At 40.5% G+C, this 8123-nt stretch overlaps 1 long non-coding RNA gene across 1 annotated transcript; it reads left to right on the plus strand.

Annotated features, from left to right (window-relative positions):
- Nucleotide 1: 1 nt before the first annotated feature.
- LOC122577373 lies at nt 2-4783 on the plus strand. The gene is made up of 3 exons (XR_006320239.1): nt 2-328; nt 1202-1388; nt 3317-4783. It is a non-coding gene; the product is annotated as an uncharacterized LOC122577373 (long non-coding RNA).
- The last annotated feature ends 3340 nt before the right edge of the window (nt 4784-8123 follow it).

The raw sequence follows: 8123 nt of genomic DNA on the forward strand, positions 1-8123 counted from the left end.
GTAAAGTTCATGATGGAATTTTGAGTTATTGAAGCTTAGCTGACTCAAGTGATATACCTCACCATGGGATCACACAGTTATAGAGGATCCATAAATTTATTAATTTCTTACTAATTCTATCATTCTCACCTGAACAAAAGCTCACGTCTATACCTGCTGAGCTTAACCTAACTATGAGTTTCTAAACTTCGAACTAGATAAAAAAGTTTTGTTTCCAGTGCTTCTGCATCCTCTATACACGCTAAGTGTAAGAACTCTATCAAGCGTTAAAATGTCACAGTGTGTGTTGCATCATGAGAAACGAACCACCTCAGTGTGTCTCGACGAGGTATTTACAGAACGACTATCGATGCTCATTCTTACGTAACGCAGCCTATGACAGACTGCTTGGCGATAGTTCGTGGCTGGCAACGCGAAGAGACCAGGAACACGCTTAATTCGGAACCATTAACGCGCACCGAATCGATTGCGATTTTTCTATCGGGCCCACAGACGGCACGGACTTTTTGAAAAATGAGACGCTCTCCTGCACTCAAAAGTAGTCCTAAAACGCTTGAAAAAATGCCGACAATACGAATCCATTAATCTTGCCAGCTCGCGTTCCCGTCAGCTCTTTTCTTCCTCTTTTCTCTCTGTCCCGCTCTCGCCGGACCTGCGTGCCTCCAGGACATCCCTTTGCACTTACCACCTGGAGCAGCAACGATTTTCCAAAATCACCTCGCTACGAAAATGATTCACTTACAAAGTTGCCAGTCTACGATTTTTATATGTCGTTGATACGTCTTGGTAGAAATTAGGTCTCGTAGAAAAAAGTATGAAAATAATAGAAAATATAGTGGAAATTATACGTACTAATTTCTACACAGACGTATATAATTTCAGCGAATTAAGTGTAACAATATACGGTTTCTAGACAGAATAATTAAGGCTTTCTCGAGTGGCCGTATAAAAACATAAGTACAGTGGAGGCACTCGAGACGTCAGCGAACGCAGCGCTAACCTCTTTACCTCGTTTCCTCCTTCTATCATGGACTAATTCCACAAAGTAAAACGCCATTCGTCATCTTTTTCCAGACATCATCTTTTACGTTATTTTTAGTCCACATCCTATCTTTATTCCGAGTTTATAAATTCTCTTCTCTATTTCTTTTCTCGTTACGTGTCTGAACAGCAAACACTTCATTCCACTTTTGTGTCGCAGGCATAAGACGTGGCATGAAGATATCGAAGGTCCTTGAAGAAGCAAGTCAAAGAAGGGATAGATGGGTCGTCCGAAAGCAATTAGCCTCGAAAATATTTCTGGCTTGCGTCCGAGGGCCCTTTACCAACAATGCGCCAGCGTTTTCGTTGTATGCAAACTGTCTTCAAGTGACGAAGGGTGTCGAATGGTAATTGTCGAGGTCACGGATGTTGCTCGACCTTAACCTAGTTACCTCCTTCTTTCCGTTGCTTCGAGCGGTAATCAGTGTCCAAGGGACGTTCACAGAAACTCTCCCTTCGCAAAGGGTTTCCCTGGTGTCGTCTCAACGTGGCTCCGAGCATTTCTCTGACTGTGGGAAAGCTGCTAATTGGAAACACGTTGGAAGAAGACTTTATCATATTTAAATTTGCTTCGGTTGGAAGAGAAATGAAGATATAATTTTTAGACGTTTTTAATTGGAAGAATTAATGAATTTTTAAAGGAACATCTTTGTAGATATGTATCCGAAGTTCTGTTTTATTTTATCTTACTAAACATTGTCTATTAGACTATCATAATGAAGACCTATGAGATTTAAAATATCAGAAGCAGCGTTCTTTAATCCTTTCACAGTGTGACAAAATGAGAAAGAATTCAGAATGTAGTACTCAGTATTTTTGATCCCAGATAAGAAAAACACATAAGAAATGAATATTAATAACTGATTGTCATCTAAGATGTGAAACTTGATGTATTATAATTGACACTGTAAAAGAGTTAGCCTTGTGACGAGTATCATCGGGACACAAATCCTAATCACAATTTACACTACGTAAAATGGGAATCAGCATTCTCGTAGCATGTTTGCCCGCAGCATCCCTTAAACACTACTCATCTTCGTCTTCATCTATGGAACACTTTTCACGACGATCATGCTCATCTTTCCGCCACGCGGGCCTTTCCACCACGACGTGTAACACGTCGGAGAAATTCAGCTGGCGAGCTTCTGGGCTTGCCGGAGGAAGGATGTCACGACGGCCGAGAGAGGAGGAGGATCGTCGCTAACGACTCCGCGAGCCGTAGCCGCGAAAGGTGATGAATCACTTTTACGACTCACTCGGCCATTCTTCCTCGTCCGAGGAGGCCGACTGTCGACGTAAGCCGCTATAAACGTGGCTTTTTCTCGCCTGGTCCGGGCTCCTTTGAGCGAGTCGCCGGAAGAGCCTGCTCGCCGCACGCAAATTGCTTTCAAGCAGCGATGTCAGGTGGTAATTGGTCGCGGGTCGCGGGTCACGGGTCGCGTTAACATCGTTACCATCCCTGTGCACCGATAATTATCGCCTTTTCCTTTCGTTTTTCATCTGGATATCGCGCGTAAAGTGGAACTACCGAACGGCCTTTCATTAAAGTGTATCTGAAACTTTCACTCGACACGATCGCGAGCCTGGTTCGTTGTCGTGTTTTCTTCCTGCGCGTAGTCTGATAAAAACACGTGTTTCTCTTGTCGCGTCGCGGCCAGCACGCCTTTCCAACTGCGGCTGATTGCGCCTTTCAGCGAGTCGCGTTCATTTCAGACTGCAGCATCGCGCTCGCCGCCTGTCACTCAATGAAAGATGCTCAATCAGCGCTTTTTAGGCAGGTGGAAGTGAAAATGCTTCTCTTTTTGGTTGATTCAAGTGTACTCGCGCATCAGAGGATCAATTGCTTGCTGGTTCTGTTAGTTAATTTCCAGCATCGACTGTCTAGCTTCTGAAAAGGACTTCAGGAATTGTGATGTTGTTTTATGTATCTGTAATTAGCTGGACAGGCAAGTGAAAGTTTTAGATTTATTTGAAGAGGGTTTGCTATTGATCAATGAGGGTGACGAAATTGCACCATGTGAACGAAACCTTCTGATATTCTAAAAATACAAAATGTTCGACTGAGCTGTCTTGTGGTGGTAGGATACAAGTCATTCAGTAGCCAATCCTTTTGCTTATTTGATGATTTTTAATGTTCTATATTTCATGTACTTTTGTTACATCATATGACTAAAACACTTGATCTAACAAAAGATATACATATTTATGTATAAATCAATTTGACCTTGCGCACTGTTGTGTGTTGCTGTTTCACCTAACTTGCTCTACCTTTCAGAAGCAGCACGGAGGATCAAAGAGTGACAGCGACCCATACGAAGATCAACCCCAATACCTAAGCCTTTGGAGGTGTGTAAGGGCGTCCCCAAGAGGACACAGTCCCCCTTTTCACGTCGACAAACGCGGGATCGTGACTCAGCAGCGAAATAGAATCTCCGGAGACTCGTGCTTTTCGCTTTGGATGGATCTGCTGCCAACACCTTCACGTGGGATATATGCGAAAATAGCCGGGATCTTTCGTAGATTTAGGGATCCGGACACGCGTGTATTCTCATACGAACCATGTCGAATTTCGTTGCTCGGACGCGTAAATATTTGGAATATTCTGTAACCTGCAGATCGATCGGTCCCTGAAGACTTTAATATCGTCGAGCGCGTGAAAAATATTTTGAATCTACTTTCTTCCTCATTAGAACGCAGGTGGCCACCTGTTAATATTAGAAATTTATTAGCTTTCTTTTGCAATTGTTGAGAATTGTGCATCTTAATCGCCGAAATACAAGTAAAGGAATACTAAGGTTACACTCAGAATTCATATTAAAATAGTTTTAGATTTATTTAATAAACGATTCCCAGGATCTTCGTGGATACACATTTGCGCGCGTCTCAGCGCTTCCTTTGATTCACCATCTTCTTTACCGCGCTACCAATGGAACAACAGTTGCATTCGTCTGTTTTTCGAGACGTTGTGCACACACATATTTCCGTACACTCATATTCACATACATGTGTCACTACTACACGGCTAATCTAGTCTGGCACACAAAATATCTCAATATAATCTCAATAGGAATATTTCAAAATTGCTCTGCGTTTTCATCCCTTAAATATCTTCACGTACACGTCTAAGATTTTGTTTATTGTGAAAAGAGGAATAATTTTATAGAGTGAAGAGTAACTTGTGTGTACGATATTCAATTTCGTCGTGATATTACTTTGCAATGGAATTGCAAGTCATTTTGAAAACACCTAAGTTATTAAAAAAATACTTTGTTTGATATGAAAAGAGTTTGTAGGGCTATGAACATTGTATGAACATTTTGATTATTTACACTAAGGTTACAGCTTCATGAGGATGTTTTGATAGTTTTTGATAATCCTGACGTTCCAAGAACAACAATTAAATATGCAAATAGGATAATGCTTGGAAACATACGAAGGGTTAAAAGTCGAAATGATAAAGCGAGGGACAGGGTTTGTAAGATTCATGAAGCTGTGGTTATACGTTTTCTTGTTCGTTTCAAGAATGATTCTTGCGTGTAATTATACGCGATTATAAATGAGGCACCGTTGCATTGTAAATTCTCAGAAGTTGTAAATTATCATGTCATTGAATGTATAAAGAGATGTAGATGAACAGCTACTGATTGTCGATACAGCGACCGTAAACGTTTTTGATAAAAACTTATTCCCCTAAGATCTATGTCCATGGCAATTCCATTACTTGTACACATTCAAGCCAATCTGTAATTTCTTAAACGTTAAAGAGCAATAATAATAGTAATAATAATAATAGTAATAGTAATTTCTTAAATTTCTTTATTGTTAATTGTCATTGAATTAAACAAAGAAAATCCTTCTCTTTGCTCTGTGTCCTATACACCCTGTTTTCGTACACGTTCGATACTCGATATTTATTTATCGTGATCCTGAAAGATCGATCTACTGGGTGTCATAATTTAGTGAACAGGGAACGCCAAAAATAGGGAAAAAAATATCCAAATTTCTTGGTGATTCGTGATGTTGTCGCGAACGATCAACAAGTAAAGCGTAACAGGCCAGTAATAAAGCGATGAAAGTGATAAATCGCGACGGTTCCACCCCCAGGTCGGGCAGCGGCGTATTGCGTTATTAAAACTTTCCTAATGGCCGATAATAAGCAGCCGGCCGGGTGGATTGATATTAAATCGTAAACTACTGCGTTCTCATTTATCATTATCACGACGGAACTCGATGGTTCATAGCGCGCGACGCCTCCGGTTGCAAACTTAGCCGGGGAATTCCAGCCAAACGGGTTTTCACTGGAAAACGTTCCCGACAAGCGAAGAAATTCTTTTTTTCGTGTCGTTGTAAAAGAGACACAAAAATGTTGTCATCATTTGTATGCCAGTTTCCCTATAATTCATGTAGTTGATATTCTTCTCAGTAGAGAAGACATTTTTATAACAATCATGTACTATTCAGGTTAATTAATCAATTCATTTAACATTCAATTAACCTTTTTATAATGTTTGTATAAGATTTTATCACGCAATAGTTTACTATTAATAGTTTATTATTCCATATCTTCTTGGAAAACCTACCAATATATATCTTCACGTGTCCTAAATTATATACAAAAAAAAGTACATACCTGGTGTGGCATCAGTTTTGAATGGATTGACAGAATAAAACTATAAGTCAGTTTCCCTACAATTCATGTAGTTGATATTCTTCTCAGTAGAGAAGACATTTTTATAACAATCATGTACTGTTCAGGTTAATTAATCAATTCATTTAACATTCAATTAACCTTCTTATAATGTTTGTATAAGATTTTATCACGCAATAGTTTACTATTAATAGTTTATTNATTCCATATCTTCTTGAAAAACCTACCAATATATATCTTCACGTGTCGTAAATTATATACAAAAAAGTACATACCTGGTGTGACATCAGTCTCGAATGGATTGACAGAATAAAACTATAAAGACGAAAGGAAATCTAAATTCTTTTGATACACCACTTTCTTCGCTAGAGAAAAGATGCTAATTGTATGTACAACTTTCTACTAATTAAAGGATATTATACTTACAAAATAGCATATTGGGAGCTTCAATACAAATAAGAAAAGAATTCCTAGAAGAACTCCAGCATTAAATTACGTTATTTTAACCATCCAAGAAGTTGAATGACAAGAAATCCTAGAAAATCCTAGCGTATCCACATAGAGTGTGAAACAAATAGGGTCACAGAAAGTTTCATATTTAATTGGTCGGTTGCACTCCAAGTCTTCGAAGCACACGTGGCGCATGTCGATGAGCTCTCATGGGCGATCTCACGATAATCGTCATTTGGGAGATCGCGACGATCGCGTAGAAGGGAGATGGCGAGGGAGAACGAGAGGGAATCGTCGTTGACGAACTACGTGTGCAGGGGTGGCTGTGGGTGTAAAAGGGGGGTGTCATGCCGGCTCACCGGCAAATGTGATTGATTGTGTTTCGCCGGAAGAGCAGAGAAGAGGAGCGACGAGGGCTCGAGCAGAGAACCGGCAAGACGTGCGCGACTGAATGTTGGATAAAGAAGAAATGTTGCCAGAAGACGGTGTCGCGCGGGTGGACAGGGGTTGAACGAGGAAGACGGAAGCTTAGAGAGAACGTAGGTTGGTGGAGACAGAGTTCGATCCGCAAAACGAGAAGACAACGTCCGCACAACCCTCTTTGCTCTCGTTTTACGTCATCCGCAAGCTCCTTCAACCCCCTTCGCAGATTCCACTCGACGCGGCGTTCCTTTCGTCCTAGAGAGGCAGCAAGTGGCCGTAAGAAAAATAGAAAAATAACTGTGGCGTCGTATCTTGCTTAACGAAAAAGCCTCGACTCGAGGAAGCGCAAAACCGGGGAAAAAACAGGTGACGCGTTCTCAGGGCTCGTTCAATTGCCACCCCTTCGTGTTCCGCTATTCTTCTATTCTATTCTTCTTTATTATCGCCCCTTTAATGGCACACGATATTCTTCTTATTTCTCGAGTATTTTTCATAGCTTCTTGTGGGACAATTGTGTTGCTTGAAATGGGTAACTGATTCCTGAAATTTTACTACTATTTTTCCAACCTTTCTAAAATTTACTTTAACATTTACTCTATTTTATTTTATTGAATATACCTTCTCTTATGAAATTACTTTCGCTGGAAATTCCACTGTCAATTCGAGGAAAAGGAGTGTCTATATTCAGCATCGCTCAGTCTCGACTGAGCAAAAGTAAAATGCTAAACGGTAAAACGGCTGGTCGAGAGAAGCCTCGCCATTGTACATTGTCGTAGCACGGCAAAACAGAGTGAGTATGCTCTTTGTGTAATGACTCGGCGCTTTATATGCTTTGCTCCACGCAGCTGATCGCGGGTAGACGTACTTGACCGAGTGCAGTGAGACACTTGTAGAGCACTAATATAAACACGCGGTGAAAGAACGCCGCAGCCATTACTTTCAATTTGGTCCGCGTCGAAACGTCTTACGTAACGCGTGATTCCGTGTGCACAGCGGCCGACGAGACGTTCTGATAATCACGCTGACCGATAGACGATCGACCGTGAATAGTCGCAACATTGATAAGCTGGTTTTAACAAAGAATATTATCAGCCTAATGGACCAATGGACCAACAAAAAGAATATTTGCATTAGTAACGTAAATTCGAGATATAAATAAGAGTTTGATATTTCGCGAGCAAATCAGACTCGTATGACATTTTCTACTTAGTCGCTGTATATGGTTAAATGGCCTATTCTACCGTATCTTCGCACATCGCTCTATTCATTCGTAATTACACTGCGGATTTCTCTACAAGTGTATGGTTTCATGAGCGGAAATACTGTTATTAAATAGATTTGGGAATTTGTTTTTAAAGGATTCACGCAGATTCAAGTTTTATTTTCTATATTTCACCACCATGTACAGCCATCTGAACACACCGAATAAACTTAATTAACACGTGGTCGACTCTTACGACAAAAGAGCGTTGTTAGAAGTCGTACCAACTTAGCTTGTAGGAACTAGCGATCATACCAACTTAACGTTTCTCAAAAAATACGATAATGGTTTCTAAATAGA

Source organism: Bombus pyrosoma, linkage group LG18 (assembly GCF_014825855.1).
Source record: "Bombus pyrosoma isolate SC7728 linkage group LG18, ASM1482585v1, whole genome shotgun sequence".
Lineage (NCBI taxonomy): Eukaryota > Metazoa > Arthropoda > Insecta > Hymenoptera > Apidae > Bombus > Bombus pyrosoma.